General features: G+C 39.5%; 1 protein-coding gene across 1 annotated transcript in view; it reads right to left on the bottom strand.

Annotated features, from left to right (window-relative positions):
• Window positions 1-24,536, bottom strand: part of TENM3 (teneurin transmembrane protein 3) — a 2,383,554-nt gene that overhangs the window by 1,240,504 nt on the left and 1,118,514 nt on the right. Inside the window, exon 5 of the mRNA XM_082374697.1 lies at window positions 1,932-2,091. The gene's annotated coding sequence lies outside the window, so the exon portion shown is untranslated. The remainder of the gene's footprint in view (window positions 1-1,931; window positions 2,092-24,536) is intronic.

The following is a 24,536-nucleotide window of genomic DNA, read 5'->3' as shown; positions in this document are numbered from 1 at the left end:
TGAAGGCTTTAAGTGGTATCCTTGCTATGTCATATTTTTATACCCATTAATGTAATATCCAGTTAGCAAATGAGGATGTTATTTAAATACAGCATTTCTCCTACATATTAATTAGTAGTTCATTGATGAACAATTTGCCTTAAAAATGTGCAGAATGACATAAGTGACAGGTTTTCTTTTCATTACATTTTTATATAATGTGTTTAACTAAAAATGCACCATCTCTCTTTGCTCTGAAAGGAAACTGTTCCTTAATTTTATTTAATTTCTGAAAAACTTGAGTTTTGTCAAAGAAAAAATGTGAAGACTTCGATTTTGTGGTTCAAATGCCAAATAAAAGGAATCCTCTCATTAATTATACGTGTTTTCTAATCTTCAACTCTGATTTTATTGAAATCTAATTTTCCTATAATAATTTTATTACTCATTTTCTCCTCCTTTTTTCAAATAATTAGATTGCCCAAATTACTTATCTCCAAAGTCACATCTATCCTATGTTGATAGGCAAAAATTCCATCTCAGGAAGATTTCTGACAGTGAGTAGTTAGTTCAGCTCATTTAGAAATGATATATTTCATTAAGATATAAGCATATATCTTAATGATAGCAGAAAACTCGCACTTCCTTTATTTGTCAAAGCACCCATTCTCTTAATTTCAGGAGGGTATTTTTAGTTTCTAGTAATTTGGAAAAAGGTAATAGGTGAAAAAGTCAGAAAATAAAGTGTAAAAGTATGGTGTCAAATGCTAGCTATATATAACACCTATAAAACTCATAGAAAAGTACATTTGCATTCCAATAACACCTGTGACATTTAGACGTTCTATACAATTCCTGCTTTCAGTCTTTGCCTGCATCACATGCTAGTATTATTTCTCTCTAAATATAGTCAGAGACCTTTAAGTAGTCAAGTACTCAGAGGGTATATGGTGCAGCAAATAGTAATTCTTTATGCTTTTCTACTTTTTATAATTCTTGTTTATAAAGTGGTTTAAAGATTATAATTACATTTAGAGGAACTCAGAAATTCCATGTCAAAAAACTTTAAATGCCCATGGTTAAAAAAAAAAAAGAAAGAATGAAAACTGCAGCCTTAGGTTTACTTTACCATATATTTACAATCAGCAAGCCCCCCCAAATTCTAACAATAAAAATTGTATTTCTGTGTCGTATCTTCGGGAACAGACCTGCTTTTGTGTGGAGGGGCAGGACCTGCGCATTAACAAAGCAAATACCCTTGATTTCCATTTAACCATCGCACCAGCATAGGACAGATTTCCATTCACAGAGTTCATTACACGTTTGTTACAGATTTTCTTTTTTCTGGTAACATTTATCTTTCCTGTTTTATGAACCAAAGTTATTTTATGTTTTCTACCTCTTCTATATAAAATTCTCATAAATAATTACTGGACTTCAAAGGCTCCTGGCAGCCGGACACTTGATAATAGCTATTTCTAACCGACGCTAAAAGAACTACAACGGTGGAGTTACAGACTTACACAATAGTCTGATTTATTTCTCCTCTCCTTCCATCCTTGTCTCCTTCCCCCTCCCTCCCTCCCTTCTTTCCTTCCTTCCTCCCTCCCTCCCTCCCTTTCTTTCCTTTCTTTCTTCCCTCCTCCCTTCCTTCCTTCCTTCCTCCCTCCCCTCCCTCCCTTCCTTCCTTCCCTCCTTTCTTTCTTATTATAAGTTGGCATTTGCAACATTGCACACTTATGCACAAAGAGGAGGTGAGATGTCATTTATCTACTGAAGTACTATGGCTATAGGCAGGGTGCAGAAAAAAGTGTACAAAGAAAAGGCAGATGTTTGACAGTTTGTTAGAAAGTTTATGTAGGAAAGAATGACGGGATTGACAAGAAAATCAGAAAACAAGTTTCTCCAGAAGACAGGGCTATCAAAGCGCCTGGCCTCGCATGGGTACTCACCACATCTGTGTCTTCCCAGGGGGTCGTTCTGGACCTCCACGTAGGCCAGCTGCCAGCAAAGTCAGCGCACTGGGCCTGGGCCCCCTGGCTCTGCCCCGCGGAGAATGGTGGCCACCTCGCCTTCCTAGGAAGCACCTCCTCTTAGGAAACAGCTCTTGGCCTGCAGAGAGAAGGCATTCCTTACACAGGGACCCACAAGCCACTATGACTGTACATGAATAGTTCACATATATAAACTCAATTTCTGTTGGTAATTATTACGTATAAACATTTATAATTACATGAGCTTTTTTTTCTGGAAAAGAGGAATAAATAGATAAATTTGATATAATTGTGCATGTGTATGTATACAACATTCACTAAAGATACAAATAAAACACTGAAGGCATATTTGGCAAGGTTGACTATAGTAGTTAGCAGATCCATCAAAACTCTGGCCCTGATCTTCTCAGCACTGGATTTAATTTTCTTAGGATATTCAAACATTACAACATTCAAGTCTAGTATGACCGTGTATTGGGGTATATCTAGCATGTTCACTTTACAATAACACACATCATGGATTCTGAGAGCAAATGGAAAAAAATTCAACTTTATGGGGGAAAAAAAGAACTTTCCTTTGTACAATAATAGATTGTATTACTTCCAGAAGAGTAAGAGAGACAACAGAACTGCTGTGGGCACTACATTAGGATAAGAATCAGGCAACTTCTGCCCCTCATTTCTCTGCCACACGGAAGGTGAAGTAACTTATTTGATTAGTGAGTTTACAAAAAAACCCGGACAAATTTAGGGCAGATGCTTCTCATCGCCTTCTCTTGGGAGCCGGCCTCTCCTCTGAAAATGCAAGTTCTCTTCTGTTTTCCCATAAGCCACAAGCTTACTCAGGGGCAGGTGCTATCAATGATGGGGGCAGGGGTGAAGGCCATGGCTGGGAGTGTAGGTTCAGCTCACAGAGTGATAACGGTGCCCAATGTTTGATACCATGGTCATGGTCTCTCTCCTCGTCCACCTCTCCCATCTCGTTTGTGTGTATCTCCCTAACACACACCATCACACTCCAAGCGGAACAGCCTTCTTCCAATCTGTGGTTACATTGTTCTCTTTACTGCATTAGGGCTTTGTACGGGCATCTTCTGCCTGGCATGGTCTTCCCACTGATTTTCACGTAGCTGGCTCCGGATCACCGTTCAGTCCTGATCTGAACGTCCTCTGCTAGCCAGCCTTCCTGACCACCCTATCTAAATACCAGCCTTCTCTCCATTACTGAATATTACAGTCCTCTGTTCACTTTCTTCTAAATTAACATAACCCGGCATTATCTTGTGGTCTTTTTGTTGGTTTGACTTCCTCCCCGGGACTCCAAGGTTCATGAGGTGAGGGATCATAGTTGTTTCATTTGTAACTACTACACAGTAAATATTCACTCAACGTTTCTAGAATAAATGACTGAAAAGACACTGGTAGACATGGACTCTTAAAATATATTTAATTTCTGGGAAATATTAAGAGGGACATAATAGTTTACGATCATCATGAGATATCTTTGAAATGAGTGTATAGGAATTGTGGTGCTTAAATGATACTATCTTCACAGATCAAACACAAGAATGCCCAGATGATAAAAAAGAAATGCTTTGCTGTGTGGCCTGATGCTAGCATCTAATAATATATCTGGAGATGGTGTGTATCATTTACCAGCATGTACTTGGGGAACTTTGACAACGGAAAGTGTTTTCATAGAAAATACAGTATTCATTGAGTATTACCATTCAATTCCAGCACTAGAGACATTATCCAATGATATTCCAAGGAGCTGAGTAGAAAACTGAACAGCCCGTGGCCACATGCTCTTTGGAAGACTGACAGGCAGACTGTAGGGCCAACACGACCTAAGTTTTCAGGCCACTCAATAGAGCGGGGAAGTCAAACCCTTCAAGTGGCCTTCCTCAAGAGGGGGCTTTAGCAGTAGCCATAACTGTGATGGTGGCAACGGCCATGGAGACAGTGGTGGCAATGCCAACCAGACGTGACATCCTCAAAACAGGGAACAAAGTCACGATTCTTATGTGTCATAAGATAATAAGGTTTGATGGATGGCAGTTTACTTTGCAGATGAGTTTTTAGTAATTACATTTGCCAAGGACTGCTTTCTCTGCTTATAATCGATTGTGCAGCCTCTAGTAAAGCCTCTACTAACAGGAAGAATACAACAGCAAACAGAATTTCTGAAAACAAACACAATCTGTAACTCATTTCTGAGTAAACGAAAACTACATAGGAGTGAAACAGAGCCACCTTTGTCCAGGGAGGGCAAGGCCCTGCAGCTGTCTCAGGTGGCCCAGCCTCAGACTCTAGGCTCCAAGGTCACCGGCAGGGGTAGAGTTTGTGACCTTCTTTGGTACCAGACTCGCCCTGATGGCAATGAAATGCTATACTAAGCTAGGCAGGAAGGTTTGCAGGAGACGCTGAACAAACTGAAATTGGGTTGAACACCGCCCCATAGGACCAGAACTTATCAAGGGACTCACAATGAAATCTGTTTAAAAATTCCTGGAAATTCCCTGGCGGTCCAGTGGTTAGGACCCCGTGCTTTCACTGCTGAGGGCTTGGGTTCAATCCCTGGTCGGAGAACTAAGATCCCACAAGCCCCCGGTGCAGCCAAAAAGAAAAACAAAAAAACCCCAAACAAAACAAAATAAAATTCCTTGAGCAAGGAGCCGCACAGATGTATTATGTACTCTCAACCTCTGGATTCTGGTAGGATTTGGCGTATGCCACTTAGAGAGGGATTCAAACTAGCATGCAGGCATGTCACACCTCAGGACAGTCTTGAAGGTCCTGACGTGTGACCGTGAACATGTGCGCAACTGGTGTCCAACTAAATTAAAGATCTACCGGCAGTTCATGTTTCATAGATGCTTATATTATGAACATGAGCCAAGTTACTATTAAACTCAGTGCTTTGTGATAGTAAGTTATCAAGGTAACAATTAGCAACAGGTGGTGATATTACATATACATAAAATATATATAACAAACATAATAAAATATATAATATCTATAATATATACTAAAATACAAATATGTAAAATAGAAAGATGTTTTAATAAAAAGACAAGTGTGTATGTAATATAAACATAATATATGTAGATCTAATATATATTTATACACTAAATGTATGTATTTATGGATGTATATGTGTCCTCATGAAAATATACAGATACCCCTGAAGACAGTGACAAGCATCTCTCTCTGCAACTGTGCCCTTCACCTCCTCCCTGCAGTCCTTTTCCCCCAAATCTCAGGAACTTAAAATTATGAAAAAAAATAAAAACGACATCAATGTAATTTTAAGCTCTGAACATATGCAAAGCATTATGGGATTCAAAAAAATACATGATATTGGAACTTGTTTTAGAGAAGGTACTTCACTGCATTATTTATGTTCCTGGGTAGATACGTGTGTGTACACACCCAGAGCACCTTCATATGCTTTATTTCCAAAGCATGTGCTCCTGGAAAGACTCCTGCTAATAAAGTGAGTGTGGCAGTGCTGTATTTGACCTTTCATGTCATCCTCCAGAATCTGGAGGCCAGCCTGTAATGGAGATTATAGCTAAATAAATGACTCAGTAGTCAACCTTCTAGAAATGGCCATATTTAGCTCTCAGGGTAATGTTAACTTCACTGTGGTATTAGGAATCTCATCAACTTTTTGGTTAGGATGGATAAATAACTAGCTTTTAGTATGTAAATTACCAATGAAAACGTTTTACAGAAAATGGGTCAGGTTAGAGATGTAAATGAGGCCTAAAATGTCCCATTAGGTTTTGAATTGCCTTTTTTTTTTTTCCCCTAAGCATTATAAATCTTGCAAGCTTTTGGGGTAATTTTCTTGCTTGAAGAGGCTAGTAAGGTCTTTCCCAGTAAGAAATGAACAAAAATACTTCTGAAAACTAATTCTGCTTGAAAAAAACAGAGCAACTTGAATACTGAAGTATAGTTTTTAGATAAGCTGTACAGACCACAGGTACAGATTTTGCAAAGGACACAGTGTGGAGAGGTATCATTCAATGGCTCTCGTTTAAAATCAATCGTACATTTGAAGGATACTTATCCGATCTTGAGACAAATCATTAACTACAAATACAAGTCTATCTTTTGTGAAGCAATGGATCTTTGATTTGGCAAAAAAGTCTCTGGTTCTGCTCCGACAAGTCCTATTTGTAGCGCTCGTGACTAACCCGTGTTTGCAGGACAAATACGACGCAAGAGCAGGGTGTTGCTCGTGGCGCTGCTCTTGGGCCAGCTCACACAGTTAAGTGATGAACGCACACACCAAAGCGAGGCAGACGCCGCTTTAGATCTTACGAGACACTAACACAACAGCGTCACAACACAGACTGAGACTTGTCACCAGGCGGTCTCACACCTCTTACTCTCACCACGTCGGTTTCCCTCCTACAAACCACTCATTTACAGCAGCCTAAATTAGCCTCGTGTGACAACGTACGAAGTGCTTGCTGCTTGTGTTCATCTATCACAGCACTGCCAATGTTTAGGACAGTTTAACATCTCAGACTCATGACAGGGGGCTGAATTTTTGTCACTCGGAAAGCTGCAAAAGTGGAATAGTAAATATGAAATTACAATAACTACCTACATTTAACCAGCTTAGAAAGCTAACAGGGAAATCCATCAACCCACTCTGATCATCTAGTTTGTTTCTGTGTTGGGCCTAATTAAAGATAAACACATAAAGCCAACGATTATAAAACCACATTTGGTTAGCTTTCTTTTCAATTGTCAGCAAAAACCAATATCCCCTCCCCCCCCCAAAAAAATCAACTCTTTCTAAAATATCTACTTAATATTTGCCTGCTCCTTCATTTGTTTGCTTTAATATTTTGCTATAGCAGCCTTTTGTAATGGATCCTTGCAACATGAAGCCTTTTGTGTTTACCCCAAGCGACCTAACTAAATCACAGGTATGCATATATCACATTTTCTTATAGATTTTACTGCTTCATTAATTTTATCCGTTAAGAAAAAGGGATTGTGAGACTTAAATTTCTTCACACAAGTATCTTATTTAAATTGGTCTTTGTTGCCTACCAAAGTTTTAGAGGTCAGTAAAAGATGTTCTCACATGTTTTAGCAAAGATAAGTGAAGGAGGTAACAGCAGATCTGGAGGCTGTTCAGACCTAGTCTCCGCGGGTTAAAATAACCGAGCAACTCAGGTGGTCGGTCGCTGTGTTATGTCATGTGTTTTGATGGAAGAGAGTTACTTCACATAGACAGGACAGATAATGTGAGAGAGAAATATGAGTCCCAACATGTATTTGTATGATCTACATACCGCCATGCCACCTTTTTAGCTCACTACTAGAATTCTATTATCGGCATCCCTAAATCTTGCACAGCTTTTCTTCTCTTCCTTCATCTGCTGGCTATTCCTTCCAATTTCAGCTGAGTTACTTCTCGAGGATGACCTTGGATCCTCTCTCCCTGTCTAGCCAGGGTCTTCTTGAAAGAGGAACCTCCTTCCCAGGAGGGAGGAAACACACACCACTGCCTCTATCTTTTTGGTTATAGTTTCTTCTTTATCTAATAAATGCACAAAAGACTATTCATATCATCACTTCGAGTTAAGAATAATGGTTCAAATTCACCAAACACTTACCATGTGCCACATATTCACTTTATCCTCCAAGCAATCCACGTGGGAAGCATAATCATTTGCCCCACCGTACAAATGAGTACACTAACCTGTGGAGGAGCTAGGTACTGTGACTGAGATCATGTGTATTCAGTAGTATGTGGTGGAAACAGAACGTGAGTGCAAGTACAAGTTCAAAATCAGTGCTCCATATGTGATCAACAAAGAGTCTCTGCTAGGCACATACTTCCTACACACATTCTAGTCTCTAACACACGCTGTCATCTGTGTTAGGTGTCTAATACCAGGGGGGTTAGGGCTCTGATGCTCTCATGAATCCAGCCTGGTGTGTCTTTGCTAACAGCACCCCAATCCCCAGACTCTATCTGAGGTGACACTGGTTCCCTTTGACATAAAGATGAATGGGAGCTGGAACCCATAGTTAAGTGGTAGTTCTTAATGCTCCTGTCATTTATATGATAATAAAGTCTTTGGGAATACAATTCTGTTACTTGGTAAGTAAGGCCTTTGGACATCATGAGTTCAGAAAATCCATTACCAGAAGTAATACCTCACAAATACTTACATTTTTACAACATTCAAAGTTTTCACAACCATGACTACACTGTATTTTCAAAGTAGCAGTCTAAGTCAGGCACAGCCAATATATAATCATGCCATTTTGTTAAATGATTACAGAGAAAGGATGGAAGAGAAAGTAATGTTTGCTTAGCATAAACTATTTGGGGACATTATCCTAAGTACTTCGCCTAAATTCTCCCTTCAAATTCTCATACCTTCCTTCTGGTGTACATGTTCTTAAACACATTACAGGTGACTTAACTGGAGGTCACAGCATATAGTTAACAGCTTGTAAAAGGGGTTAGAACCAGGATTAGAAGTCATGTCCCTCTCCAAGACCATCCTCTTTTCATTATAACTCAAGTTCAGTCGACAGCACATGTTCAGTGCTTACACATGCCCTTGGTCTTCTTCCTTATCTCAGGTTGGGGTCTTGTTTCTCTACATAGGTTTCATTTTGTTAATGGAAAGAACCACATTTTATTTTCTTTGAATCACTCACAACACATACCTTTCAAGCTATGCTTAAAAGGCCAAGTTAATTCAAATACTTGTGATTTGAATGTGGTCTGGAAGTAAAAGAAAGCTTTCCCTGCTTGTACTTTTATTCATTCACCCAGCAACTGTACCTCTCAAGCACTTCTGGACAGGTACTGTGGTCTTAGAAACCCCTATTCATTCCTGGTCATTCCTCCTTAGGTGAGCTATGTTGAGGGTCACAATTTGAACTCATATTATCCTAAGACCTCTGAGCCTCAGCGAGTCTAAAATGACTTGTCCAAAGTTTCAGTGAGTTAAGTAGCAAAATCAAGCCTAAAGCCACATCTCTGAACATCTCTTTGCCCAGCGCCTCTGTATAAAGTAGTGTTTGTAGTTGTTACCTTTATCATATATCTGGAAGTATAGATCATAAAATTTGCAAGACACTTCTTATTTAGAATATTATGATGATGAATGAAATTTTTAAAATAATCTTACACAAATAATAAGTTATCAGAATGTTGATTAGTTAGAACAAAAAGAAACATTTATAGGTTGATGTAACTTAAAATCAAGGAGCTGGATTCAGAAACACACGATGCTTTTCTTATTGGTTTCGTCTGTGTACATGCATGGATTTATAAAAGACTGATCATACTGTGAAAGTGTTAATACAAATCAGCTTTCTGTTCATGGATTTTATTTCATTTCCCTCTGCCTCCCCTATCCTGTCGTTTTGTATGAAACATAGTCTTGAGGAAAAAAATTAAGAAATCCCACTGCATTACAGCATATAGCATATAATGGGCAAATAATAAATGTTGAATGAATGAATAAGGATAGGTCAGGTAGTTTGATTACACTGGTTGAAATGATCACTGCTTAATGTAAAATAACACAGTGAAAGGAATTATGTTGAATCTCTATCTATCTATCTATCTATCTTTAGCTATAAGAGTCTATATCCTATGAGATCATAGAATGCGTCTGAATTTTTCATCTCTGCACACCCAGCATCGGGTAGAGTGCTGGACTCATGTTAGGTATTCAGTGTATATGTGTTTCATCGACAAGCACTCCCTGCTCACAAGTAGTTTATAATCCAGGAGTGCAGATAAGTGGAGAATATTTTTCACCCTCTTTCTCATTTCTGGCCTCAGTATTTTAAAAGGATGGCCAGCCTATTGCAAATATTTGGGCGGAAACTTTTGTTTTTTTCCCTAACTCACTCATCTATGCGGCACGCATACGCCATGTTCAAATGAGCCCACAATGCTTTGATTTGCACAGGTCATTTTAGCAAGAGAGATGACGAGTAACGTTTTTACAATTCTTCAGTCTCATATGCATATTCTATTCCCAAGTGCTTCAAAGGGTTCTCATAGTTTGACTTTATTTTATCCTCATGGTGTTTCTCTGAACTATAGCTTTGTTTATTTTTGTGTATATATTATGATACAGCTTAGAATTGCATATTTGTAATATGTTCAATATGAAACCACATAAACCTCAACTAAAATTTTTTCAAATGAGAATCATTTGGTTTAAATTTCACTAGCTTTAGGTCAACACAAACAAAACAAACAAAAACAAAAGCAGACTCACAGATAATAGAAAATAAATGAGTGGTTGCCAAAAGGGAGAAGGGTAGGGGGCGGAGAAGGGGATTAAGAGGTACAAACCTCTGGTTATATAATAATAAGTCACGGGGATGTAATATACAGCACAAGGAATACGGTCAATAACACCGCAATAACTCTCTGTGGGGAAAAACGGTCACTAGACTTACGGTGGTGATCATTTCATAATGTGTGCAAATGTCAAATCATTATGCAGCACATCTGAAACTAACACAATATGGTAAGTCAACTGTATTTCAAAAAAAAAAAAAATCCCAACTAACCACTCTGTGACTGTAACCTTATTTTTTTAAGTTTAGTTTGAATGCAAGAAATCCATAAGCTCTAAAATAGTTTAGTATTTGGTAAACAAAAGAAATACAATAATATAATATTAGCTTTCATATATAAATTATATTTTGTTCAAATTTTTTACCTGTAAAAACTTGCTTTCAATTTTAATGGATATATTTTTTAAACTGAACAATTTTGGAGTGTCTTGGATGGAGATGAAATGTACCAAAGTTTACCCATACAAATTAAGGAAAAATATTAATTTTCACCTAACAGGTTTTTTTTTTTTTTTTTTTTTTTTCAACTCAGTGGTTGGTTTTCAGGAATGAGTCAAAGTTGTAAAGTCATAAATAAAAGGATAGGTATATTCACTTCCATCTTCTGACCTGAGTGAAGATTTATCACATTTTGAAGATTCCGTTTAAAAGGAAGATATTCCTCTTCAGTAGACTGCTGAAACTTCAAAGCTTATGGATGCACTTGTGGAATCTCCACCCCAGCAAGGGTCAGTGTGTGTGTGTGTGTGCAAATGTGCGTAGTATCATGTGTTGAAGGTATTTCAAGGCTACACTGAGCTTATGTATACATATGGAAGAAAGAGACAAGCATCCCTTTAATAAGCAAATAATTAAGAATTAACATAGATCTATCTGGAAAGATCTGAGACTGATGGAAATTCAAGCTGCCTTCACACCCATCAGCAAAACTTCCACCAAAGGATCTGTGGGCGTTATTGTCTATCCATAGCTCTCTGATCTATGGAAATGGTGAGGAGGAGAGAAAACAGGAGAGGCACTTTCCTTCTGGAAACCTGTCCTTCAGTCTCTGACAGGAGTTTACAAAAACAGGTACATGTTCATGTCCTAGTAATTGCAACTGCGTTTCTCTACAATAATCTCTATATGCGTAGGTACCAATTTTATCAGCCTAACCTGTATATCGCTACATTCCAAAAACTTCCTGCAACTGATTCTATCAATTCATGCATCCCCCATCGATTTGGTCAATAGCATCCATCCAAACTCTCTTTGGGATGGCTGGCCCATTCTGTGATCAGGTTTCTAAGAGGTCTTTTCATCGAATCTCTTTTAAATATACTTGTACTTGTGCTACACAAATACAGTAGATAGTCAGTTTTTCTTGTATATCACAGAGATCTAATTTATCTATTTGGAATTTCCATATTTATTTACTTCATTAAGAATAATTTACATTAATGTTTTACTCTGATCCAAACTAATGTGGCAAAGCTGGAAATAGGCAAATATCTTAGGAAATAATAATTTAAACAATACCATGTCCCTTTAAGGACACGTGGTGCGTGAAGGGAGAACAGTCATCATATCACAGGCTTAGATACTCTGAAAAATTAAAATAGAAACATACGAAAGTCTCAGAGAAGCAGCTTATAAGGTAGCATTTTAAACGAATCAGATGTTTTCTATGGGAGTATACTCTTTTAAAACGATGAAAACTCTCGAGTTTAGGAAGATTATTACATTTCATATGTGAGGTTTATTGAAAAATAATTGTCCTGACCTTCTTCCTCCTTCATTTTTAGTTAATTTTTAGCTGCAATGCAGTTCAAGTGCTCAAAATATTACAGCATAAGTCCATCTCCATCACCCCAGGCACAAGTCCTACCTGAACTTGAATTATGATGTTTTATAGGAGGTCAAGGTCAAGGTACTCACTCACAACAAGTGTTCCGTGGAGACTGTGATGTTGTCTAATGCGCCTGTTCAGAACAGCAAACCTGAAACAGGGTACCACATTGATCTGGCCACCCCTGGAAGCTGGGCCTTGGAGAGGCCACGAGAAGTGTGTGGCAGGAAAGGAGACCTGGTCATGACATCCTGAACACCCCTCTCTGGCAAGAGGCAGCCCTTCTCTTGTCACCAGCTCTGAAGGCAGCTGGCCGCGCTGACACAACGCCCAGCACAGAGAGGGAAGGGCTGCGGGAAGCAGGCTGATGGCCCCTCTCTAAGGACAGGGAGGACGAGAAAGGCAGGACATTTAAAATAAACAGTATAACTCACTCTCTGATGTAAAGTGCCAGAGATTTCAGAAGGGAATGCAAATCCAGCACAGAAGACCTTTGTTTGCTTCTCTTGTATTTTGACATTTTCCTAGAATCACTTGATAGCACTCACATTAAGCTTCATTTCAGATTCCGTCCAAAGTCAAACTACCAGACGCAGCAGAGTGTGACAGAACTTTCCAAAAGAAAAGATCGGAATGAATGCTCATGTTGATTTTTCACTCACTGTATTCCCGAGAAGACCAATTTCAAAAATTAAAGGTCACACGAAAAAGCAAATTGCACAGTAAGAAAGTATTTCTTCTACTATTATGAAAATATGATAGCACATCTAATTTTCACAAACTCTCCAGCTATTCTTACGATTAAAGTTACCTTGTGTGTGCTTTTACTCCTTCACCAATAAAGCTTCACAATCTAAATTAATTCTAAATATGAAGATGAATACTATTAGCAGTAATAAACTATCAGATTTTCACGTGGAAAAGAGGGACGCTGTAACCACGGTGCATGTTGTATACTTGCGATCATTGTGTCAGTGCAAACAGCACTAATAGAAATTCCAAATAGCACATTCTGAAAGCATGAAAGTGTGTTTGAAGGATAATGTTAGTGACATGAGCTATAGTTTCCAAAGATGTCACGTCAAGGATCTAAAAATAAAGAAATAGAATCCAGTAAAACAGCATGTTAAACCCTGTTTCTTATTTGAGGTTGCATTAGAGTTATAAAAAAAAAAAGAAAGAAAAAAAAATAAACAGGAAGAAAATTAAATTTCTATTTTCATAGGCAATAATATGTGGTACAATTTGCAATTAAAAATAAATTAGGCACAAAATCTGCAACATATTGTTTTTAAACTTTCATTAAACCTCCTGAGTTATGCTGCTGGATGCAACATACCAACAGAAATGCTAGGGTTGCATGAGTTTCTGGCATATGAAATAAAATCATGTCTTCAATCTACAAAAATTTAATTTACAGCTTAGCTGATTGGACGGAGCACGTTAACACCATCTTGGAGGTTTACGAACAGCAAGTGCCGTAATCCTCTGAGTATTTTGATCACTAGCGCACAAGCATGTAACATGCTTTGTGTTCAAGGGGAACCTTTATCCAGGATGCAAAGCTGGTGCTGAATTATAATCACATTCAAAAAGGTTGCAAGCCTGTGGGCATTAAGCTTTGCACTCTCAAGCTTAACCAAGAAGATTTAAGCAACCTACTCTGGGACCATATAGTTGATCTGATAAGAGTATTCCGAGACCTTGAAGTTTATTTTTATCAGAAGTTTTGCATTCAAGGTCTCAAACATTAGAACTTTTTTAGTGCTAATCAAAAGTGCTTCCATTCAACTCCAGCAATGACACTTACAAGCAGATGGAATTCATAACATAGAGAGAAAAAAGAGAGGGACAGACACAATAGTTTTCCCCTGAATAAAAGAAAATCTTGAAGGCCTAAGGACAACTTCTGATATCTTAGATGTTATTCCAGATTTCTTTGCTGTATTTGTCTGAAAAAGATTTGTCAGACATTTTTGCTACTCAATTTAAATAACTAAGTTATTGAAATGACAGATGCCATCTGTATCCTAAAGGAGTCAACTATTTTGCTGAACTTTTTTTTGTTCAGATGAATCAGGGAGTTATTTATAGAGCAGGTGTTGCTAATATTCAGTCTCTAATATCAAAGACAAGGATAAAATAGAGGTTAAGTTCAGGATTTATTTTTACATACACTTCCATAGAATGACTACTGAACATTTATTAATTAAAATATGATTGAAGAATGACATGAAATAATCCTACATGTGTTTCTCTCCATTGTGGATATGAGAAAATAAAGATATAGACAGCTGAGGTTCTCTAGAATAACTGGATCAAGGGTCTTAAACCTAACATCATGTATTTTTTTCTTTGCTCTTTTGTAATCAGTGACTATTTGGGGAGCTATTTCTGTTACATTTACATAGTTTTGACTGAAAAGGATAAAGGACCAGGGTAATTTCTCAAAACCAGTCTATACCTTTTCACTTATTTATCATTTCTGGGTTTTTTTCTTTTCTTTTTTTTTAACCAAGAAAACATGCATATAACTCAAACCACAATATGTCGATAAAGGTCCAAGAGAGAATATTTTTCTCTTTCAGTTATAATGAAGTGAAAGAAGTTTCCCACATGGGTGCTTTAAAAAAAAAAAAAAAAGAGAAAGAAAGACACGTCATCTCTCATTCGTGGTCACGAAGGCTTAGCTTGATCTGTTTAGATCTTGATCTGTTTGGCTTCTTTCACTAATGAGACTCTGTGTCACGGTCATAGCATCCATACTTGGTAGCCTCAACTGCCTGGGCAAGACAAAGGACATAATTTGATGACAGCGAGGACCAGACAGGGCTTAGGATTAGAGAGTAAAGAAAGGTACAGAAGGTACAGGTTGGATGTAGTTTGCTGAGACCTGCAGAGACCTGAGATGACCTGAGCAATTCTCTGAGTCTGAACTGAAGAACCACGTTGACTGGCCGGGCCAGGTGGCAGGCCCGGTGGAGATACATCTGGAATACAGACTCATGTATATATAGAGAGAGGTCTGAGTCAAGAAAGAAGAAAAGTCAGAGATTCAATTTAGAGTTTAGGGTTCATATTTTTGACCTAACGATAGAAGTAGGGAGATAGGTATTTCATAAAGCGATTGGGAAGAATTTCCAAAACTTGAGCAAAAGGGTGGCCTGTGCAATGACCCCTTGCACACAAGCGACTACGGATCTCAAGGCAGCACGCTTTCAGGTCCAGTTTCTAGCTGTCTTTGAGGTGTTGTCAAGGAAAGGCTTACACTCATCCCGTTTTTCACTATCCCTCCCTTTGCCAGGAGAGTAAGATAACCTTCTTCTTGTGCCTATGATTGCAGGAGGACTAATACCTCAGGGGTCACTTCAGTTTTAAAAGGCTGAACCTAGTGGCTAAGAAGATTCCCATGATTAATTCAAGGATGAGGACAAAAGACTTGTGCTGACACCATACCCAACAGGTGGATTAGGGCCTGGCTAAATAAAATGATGGATACATTTAACTATTATAGGCCTGTGCTAAGTCCCGGTCATGTTTGATCTCTCTAAGATACTTGACACCATTGATTACTCCCTGATTTTTAAATCTCTCTCCTTTTTTATTTCCTGACACAGATGTCTGCTAGTTCTTCTACCGTTTGTTCATTTTTATTGTCCTGTTTTGGCTTCTCGATATCCTCTTCGTTTATCTAATCATTCTGGCACGTCAGGATTCTGCTCTTGGTTCTTTGCCTTTTTCATGCGAAATATTCTTCCTGGATGTTCTCATTTTATCCACTGGCTTCCACTTCATTCATACCCTGATGATTCTGAATCTCTGTTTTCAGGTATTAGCATTCTTCCAAGATTCAGAGCTGCATTTCACTGGCTGGACATAACAAATGTGCATGTTTTCAGGGACTTGAGAGACGACGTGTCATAAACTAAATGCCTTCTCTTCCTTTCAGTCTTCCTCCATCCATGCCTAACCCTGCTCCATCCTCTGTAGCCCCCATCTTGATTAATGGAGCGATTATCTATCCAAAGAAAGTAAGTTGTTATCATTTTCAAACCTTCTCTAATCCTCACCCTTAACATCAAATATTATAAAATCCTGGTAAATGCAACCTCGAAAATGTCTCCTGGGTACGCCATTGCTTCTCTTGTCATTTTGCTGGTGCTTCAGTTTTACCCATCATCTTCCCATCAAACGTTCGCAGTAACTCCAGTATCTGATTCCACCAGTTCAGTGGTTCTCAAAACGTGGTCCCCAGACAAGGGGTATCAGCACCACCCTTGGTAGAAACAGAAAATCCCAGACTCCACCTCAGACCTACTGATGAAGAAACTCTGGGTGTGAGGACCAGGAGTCTGTGTTTTTCACAAGCCCTCTACATGATTCTGATGAATGCTGAATTTGAGAATCACTGAGTTGATCTCTGTTCTGCTGGCCAAAAGGTTTCCTATGTAAGAAATCCACTGGTGTCTTTCCTCCCACGCATAGATCCACTGGTTACCTGTAAGATTAGGCCAGAATCTGCAGCAAAGTTTATGCGGTAGTCGATACAGTTTACCAATATTTTCAGTTTTTCTTCAGGGACATGGTAAAGTTTCACCTCCCTGCTCTTTGGAAGTTAGGTGTGCCCATGTACTTGCTTTGGCTAATAAAACGTTAAGACATGTGTTTCACGTTTGGTGAGTTTCCAGTGCACAGTTCAACATGTTTCTTTTTTTCCCTATCATAGCGTCTAGTGTTCACATGGTAGAGAAAGAGGAAAATGAAGAGCAGAGATCCAAGCTGACTGGGGTCACCATGTAGTGGAAGAAATCAACAAATCCTCATAGTTTTAAATTACTGAGATTTGGGGGTGTTTGTTACGGCAGCATAACCTTGCCTATTCTGAATAATTCACTTTACCTTCTCCATCTTGGCTGCTGTTCAGTAATTCTTCTTCTCCTTTTTCCTTACTCCTCATACAAATAATAATAAATTCACTCTTCAGTAAACTTGCCAAGCTTTTTCATGACATCACAGCCTTGCAGATGCTATTCTCTGCACTTGGAACTCTTGACACACATTTTTACCCAGATGGTTTCATTTTTTGATTTTCAGCTCAAATATTCATTCTTCTGGTTACCTTCTCCTGAGTCCCTGGGGCGAAATCAATGCTCCATCCTCTGTGCTATCAGAACAATCTTTTCATCCCTCTGAAATATTTTGTATCACGGTTTACAGTAATTTAATTGCCCAAACTTTTTCTCTGCTCACGAAACAGTAATTTCCTCAATGACTAGGACTCTGACTTATTCATTTTTATTCCAACAGGGGGATTATTCTTTTTCAAAGACCTTTATCAAATCACTTACATGTATTTCTAGAAGTAAAGTAACCTAAATCTTCTACAGCTATCATAGTTTCCTAAGTGTATGTTATATTAAGTAGCTTTTTAAACTTTTTCTTATAACCTTAAACATTTGGTTATTTTACTCAATGTCATGTTGGGTTAAGGTCTTTAGGAAGCAGTCTGCAATAATTCCCACATCCTTTGCTTAGGTGGTGACAATGGCTCACTACAATTAACCCCCTGAATATTGAAACTACAAATTTACATAGCAGAAGTGACAGCTTTATAAGAGAGCTCATCATGCTAAAATTATAGTTTTTATCTTTTTCACGTGAATGCATCATCCTATGTAAACATAGTATCATTCATCTGCCATGTTCTGCACCCTACACAATTTTGTGAAAATTTCCTTCAGTTGTTTTCATGTCAGTTTCATATGTCACTGGGTTTAGTTTCATGTGATAACAGGTATTTCATCATGGATTTGCCCTTCAGAGATCCTAAGGTCGTAAGTAAGACTTCTTTAATACATACTCCTTCATCTCATCTTGCCAAATGCCCCTTCCTCTGAAGTTACCTCTTTCTGTTGATGACGGCATCATTCTTCTGAGATGTCTAGTATTTTATGGCCACCTTTGTCTTCTTGGTTTCCCCTAGACACTAGTATGCAATGTCTTTCACATTTTTTTTTTTGGTCCATTTTATTTTAAAAAATTCATCTCTCTGAGTTCTCATCTATCCCCAATTAATTCTAACAACAACAAAGAGAGACTGAATTGCTTGAAACAATGCTTGCTCATTATTTCCTTGCCCCAAGGGCTTCAGAAACTCTTCTCCTCAATATGAGCCCAACCTCTCGAGTGGATTATATAAACAAATGGCCTTTATCTTTCATCCTCCCTTTATCTTCCTTGTGCTTCCCAGTTTAACACCCCTATTTAGTGCTGCGCGAGCTGGACTCATCCATTCCGCTTCTGTTCTCTTGCTCACAGAGTGTCTCTCTACTGGAATTCTCTCTCTTGATCTCATTGCTTTAATAATCCTACTCATCCTTCATCTCCCTCCTTCATTAAGCAAGACATTTCTAGTCTACAGAACTTTTTCCCTTCTTTAAAATTCTAACACTTGTTAAATACTTATTTAACAACTATGCTATCACATTCTTTTTCATTGTCATTTATCATCATTTAAATTGTCTCCCTCATCATACATTTATTTACCACTGGATTGTCTTATAACTGTATCCCCAGTAGGTTTTCCAGAATATTGAACACTCATGATAATGTTCGCACACGACTGGTTCTGCACATACTGTACTGGGTGGTGCCAGGAACACTCATGATAATGTTCGCACACGACTGGTTCTGCACATACTGTACTGGGTGGTGCCAGGAACACTCATGATAATGTTCGCACACGACTGGTTCTGCACATACTGTACTGGGTGGTGCCAGGAACACTCATGATAATGTTCGCACACGACTGGTTCTGCACATACTGTACTGGGTGGTGCCAGGAACACTCATGATAATGTTCGCGCACGACTGGTTCTGCACATACTGTACTGGGTGGTGCCAGAAACACTCATGATAATGTTCACACACGACTGGTTCTGCACATACTGTACTGGGTGGTGCCAGGAACACTCATGATAATGTTCGCGCACGACTGGTTCTGCACATACTGTACTGGGTGGTGCCAGGAACACTCATGATAATGTTCGCGCACGACTGGTTCTGCACATACTGTACTGGGTGGTGCCAGAAACACTCATGATAATGTTCACACACGACTGGTTCTGCACATACTGTACTGGGTGGTGCCAGAAACACTCATGATAATGTTCACGCACGACTGGTTCTGCACATACTGTACTGGGTGGTGCCAGAAACACTCATGATAGTGTTTGCGCACGACTGGTTCTGCACATACTGTACTGGGTGGTGCCAGGAACACTCATGATAGTGTTTGCACACGACTGGTTCTGCACATACTGTACTGGGTGGTGCCAGAAACACTCATGATAGTGTTTGCGCACGACTGGTTCTGCACATACTGTACTGGGTGGTGCCAGAAACACTCATGATAATGTTCGCACACGACTGGTTCTGCACATACTGTACTGGGTGGTGCCAGAAACACTCATGATAATGTTCACGCACGACTGGTTCTGCACATACTGTACTGGGTGGTGCCAGGAATACTCATGATAATGTTCGCGCACGACTGGCTCTGCACATACTGTACTGGGTGGTGCCAGAAACACTCATGATAATGTTCACGCACGACTGGTTCTGCACATACTGTACTGGGTGGTGCCAGAAACACTCATGATAATGTTCACGCACGACTGGTTCTGCACATACTGTACTGGGTGGTGCCAGGAACACTCATGATAATGTTCGCACACGACTGGTTCTGCACATACTGTACTGGGTGGTGCCAGAAACACTCATGATAATGTTCACACACGACTGGTTCTGCACATACTGTACTGGGTGGTGCCAGAAACACTCATGATAATGTTCGCGCACGACTGGTTCTGCACATACTGTACTGGGTGGTGCCAGAAACACTCATGATAATGTTCACGCACGACTGGTTCTGCACATACTGTACTGGGTGGTGCCAGAAACACTCATGATAATGTTCGCGCACGACTGGTTCTGCACATACTGTACTGGGTGGTGCCAGGAACACTCATGATAATGTTCGCACACGACTGGCTCTGCACATACTGTACTGGGTGGTGCCAGAACACTCATGATAGTGTTTGCGCACGACTGGTTCTGCACATACTGTACTGGGTGGTGCCAGGAACACTCATGATAATGTTCGCACACGACTGGTTCTGCACATACTGTACTGGGTGGTGCCAGGAACACTCATGATAGTGTTTGCGCACGACTGGTTCTGCACATACTGTACTGGGTGGTGCCAGGAACACTCATGATAGTGTTTGCACACGACTGGTTCTGCACATACTGTACTGGGTGGTGCCGGGCAAGACGCCACCAGCTACTGTCACTGTCACAGGCTTCTGCCAAGGACTTCCTTACACTTAATTCTCCTTGCTTTATTTCATGAGACACTCCCTCCCTAGACTATGCGAATGCCCAGCAGGTAGCCGGTCTCTGAACTGAACTGACCAGCACCCTAGGTGGGGCCTGATAGTAGAACTCAATTCACCAAAGTCAGATAAGGAAATGTTAACAATAGTTCAGGAACTTAGAAAAACATCTGGGCAATAGAAATGGGCCATTGCAGTGGACAGAGCTTTGACCCTGAGCCAGATTTCTGCTGCAGCCACAGGATCTTTACGGACTCATGATGGGAAGCTGTAAGCGACACAGTAGCTTCCTAAGCTGCCTCAACCCCTGATGCCCATGGGAATCATTTTGGGTATATTTTCACAATACTGAAGGCTGGGTCTCACTCCAGGAAAAGTAAGTCATGAGCCGGATGGGGTAGGGAAGAGGAATGGGGCAGGGCTTGGTATGAATATTTTAAAAAATATTTCTAGTTAGCTCAAATTTTTTATTCCGGAATGAGACCGGCTGGGAGAGAAGGTCAATGGGAGCACTTAGCTGAAGCAAAGGCTTCGGGAAATGGGGAAGCAACAGCAGTTTCTGGTAAATACACTCCCTTTATTAACATGATCTCAGATTAGAAAGCCTCAGGTTACAGAAACCATGTAGGAAGAGCATTATTACCTATACACCAGACATTTATCACCATGACGGTAGAGACCATGCCTTTTTGTTCTCTCCATTGTATTTTTAGCAACCAGCATATTGTCTGGTTCTTGGTAGATGCTCAATTGATTCCAACCACGCAATGGCACTTGAACTTCAGGTTGACTAATTTTAACTGAAATCTGCTATGCATTGTTGATAAATGCACTGGGTTAATACTGCATTTAAGCCCGCAGGTAGTAATTTCAGACAATGTGGAGAGAGTTGTGGAAAGAGCACAAACTCTCAGAGTTCAGGATTCCTATCACACTTTTGTCTCTTACTAACCAGGTGACGCTGAACAACTTATTCAACCTCTCTGACTCTGTTTTCTGATTTGTAAAATCAAATCATAGCATCACTTTGGCAGAGCTGTTAGGAGGCTTCAAGATGAGTATGTACAGCGTTTAGAGCAGCACGTGGTGCTCGGCAAACCGTAACGAGTAGTATTATCAACAAATGGCATTTCGTCCAACAGAGCTGGACGTGGTGGCTTCATCTGTATCAGGCAAGAGGTTGACAAGGATCAGATGCTAACAATAAATTTAAAAAGTTATAAAGTAGAGCAAGGGGAGCCTCCTAGTACGGATACTGTCATTATTTAAATGTATTTGAACAGAAAAATGAATAAAAGAATATTTTTCAGCTTTATTTAGTTATAATTTACAAGTAAAATTGTAAGATATTTAAAGTGTACATCGTGATGACTTGATAATACCTATGCATTGTGAAGAAATTCCCCCCAACCTAGTTAATTAACATACACCACCTCACGTATTTCTCTCTCTCTCTCTCTCTGTGTCTCTCTGTGTCTCTCTTTCTCTCTCTCTCTCTCTCTCTTTCTCTCTCTCTCGTGTGTGTGTGTGTGTGTGTGTGTGTGTGTGTGTGTGTGTGTGTGAAGGAATGAAAGATTTTCGTATGTTGGAGTACAAATATGATCTCCCCCTCACTGCTCATAATATTGACGCAAACATTCTAAATAAGGAATAAGGCAGTCATATGTGATATGCAGAGAACTTAGAAAGGTACCTAACCTAGAAGATTCCTCAGGAGGCAGAAAACATTACACGATTCTGTTTGAAAAACTGCAATCAGGAGGTTTACAAAAGTGTAGGCATGTTCAAATTTCGGAAGCTTTATAAGTGACCTAAATGTCATAAAAATGAGAATAAGGAGTTAAGTACAAGTCTTAAGAATGTTCTTTCCCTCCCATAAGTCTTAGCTAGTAAAACAAAGGTCTGTTGTAATTTTTAAAGGTAATTTTGAGAAGTGACAAAATCTACTCTTTGGGCTAAGACTACACCTTAAAGGTAGCAAAGCGTTTACAGGTACCTTGGACGTGACACATCTTTCAACACTTAAGAATAATTTCTGGATTTAATGTCATCATTCAAATTTACATAAAAGTATGCACGTAGCATCTGCTCCTAAGACGTGGTATTTCAGGGAGCAGCTGGAAACCAGTAATCTCAGGGGCCACGCAGTTGACGACTGGACTGCTAGGGTCCATTTTACACATCAGTTAGTGACGACCTGGATATGCTCACACAGAGGACACCTGACCTCCCCACCTGCAGGTGCTTAGCTGAAATGAGGAGGAGGAAGTAGGAGAAGCCAGAGAGAGGGGTGTATCTGATTTCTGGGGAAATAGTCTTTCTAACGTCACTCTCCTGGGAAGCTAGTCTTTTTCTCTGTACACATTTATGAGGACTGATTAGAGTTAGAGCAGGCAGAATATACTATATTGGGAGGTGGCCAGTAAAAGTAAGAGGTGGGAAGACTGGCCATTTTGGCTCCAACAATGTTAGTAGCTCGGAGAGAATGAATACAGCAAAGGAGGCCCCCTAGAGGGCAGGCTGAGGTTGACAGTGAAATGTGCCCACCACCACATCTCTCACAGTGAAAGATTAGGGCAAAAAAACCAAACACGTAAATACCAGTAAAGGAGTGGTTAAAGTATGTTATCTCTGAGTGGTAGATATGATTTTATTTTCACAAAACTAAATTGTTGTGTTTTCATAAAGTATATAAAACAATGCACAAAAAGCTTCACAATAGTTATAAGTAAAAAATATACACAGAATTATCCTATTAAATAGATATATAACTTAAAAAGTCACAAAAATATGTATGTGGACATGTATACATTTGTAAATGCATGCACAAATTTATGCATGTACTATTGTAAGCAAAATAACAAGAAAAAGAGACTATCAAAAATATTTTCTTTTAGCTAATAGAATTATGGGTGCCTTTCACTTTTTTCTCTGATAAATAGCTAAGTGCAAGGGCAGGGAAATTAGGTAGACATAGGTTCAAATTCCATCTTCAGAACTTTCTAGCTGTGCGACTTTGGGAAAAACACCAAAGCTTACTAAATCTCATCTTTTTCCCATGTATAAAATGAGGAAAAACAACCTTTGCAGACAAAAGGATTATTTGAAAGTGATTTAAGATCATGTTTGTAAAGTGCTTTCACAGAGTCTGGCAGATTGTTCAATGCTAATTGGTATTATCATTCACCTTACAGAAAATCTGAATTGTAATTAGAAATTTTTAAAAGTCTGTTAAAAATTAAGCAAATGATAGCATGAACAACGGAATAAGAATGCAGCGTGGGAAGGGACCCAGTGCCGTATCTGGAGCGTTTGACCAGGCAGATTTTGGAGAAGGAAAGGGGAAGTTACAGTGACCACTGGCCAGAGAACAGAGGTGACAGAAGCAAACAACTTCACGGCAATTTTTACCCTTAAAATTTGATCAGGTTGTGAGTGGATGTCAAGTGTCAGGGAGCAAGGAAAGACGAAATAGAAAAGGGGGGGAAGACCAAGACGTTTAGATATAAAGCCAAGACCTGAGCTACTCCTGGGGCAGAAAGACACAAAGGCCTTCTTGATGAGCAATCGCCACTAGTTGACATATCACTTTATGGTGTAACAAATCTTTACATAATTTATCTCAATTTGTCCCAATCCAGTTGGTTATCCCATGATAATTCATTTGTTCCCAGAGTCCTCAGACCAAGAGGCCCTTTCAGGTACAGTACGGAACGCACAGTCCTGAATCCCCATCACCACCCTGCGACACTACAGGTGATGCAAAATTCACAGCCCAGGCAGAGGCGCTTTACCAGTGGCTCCCTGACTCCACTACTCTAGAACAGGATGGACTAAAAAAGTGTCGCCCTCGTGAGGAAGATTCTAGACTATTTTTTCTCATCTCTGCTTAGCAGGATGGGTTGCCTCCCAGAATCTATACTGTGGACAAAGAATGTCACCTGCCATTTCAGTAAACAAAGGATG

Source organism: Balaenoptera borealis (assembly GCF_965194805.1).
Source record: "Balaenoptera borealis genome assembly, chromosome: 21".
NCBI lineage: Eukaryota > Metazoa > Chordata > Mammalia > Artiodactyla > Balaenopteridae > Balaenoptera > Balaenoptera borealis.
This window is presented reverse-complemented; position numbering and strand designations above follow the sequence as displayed.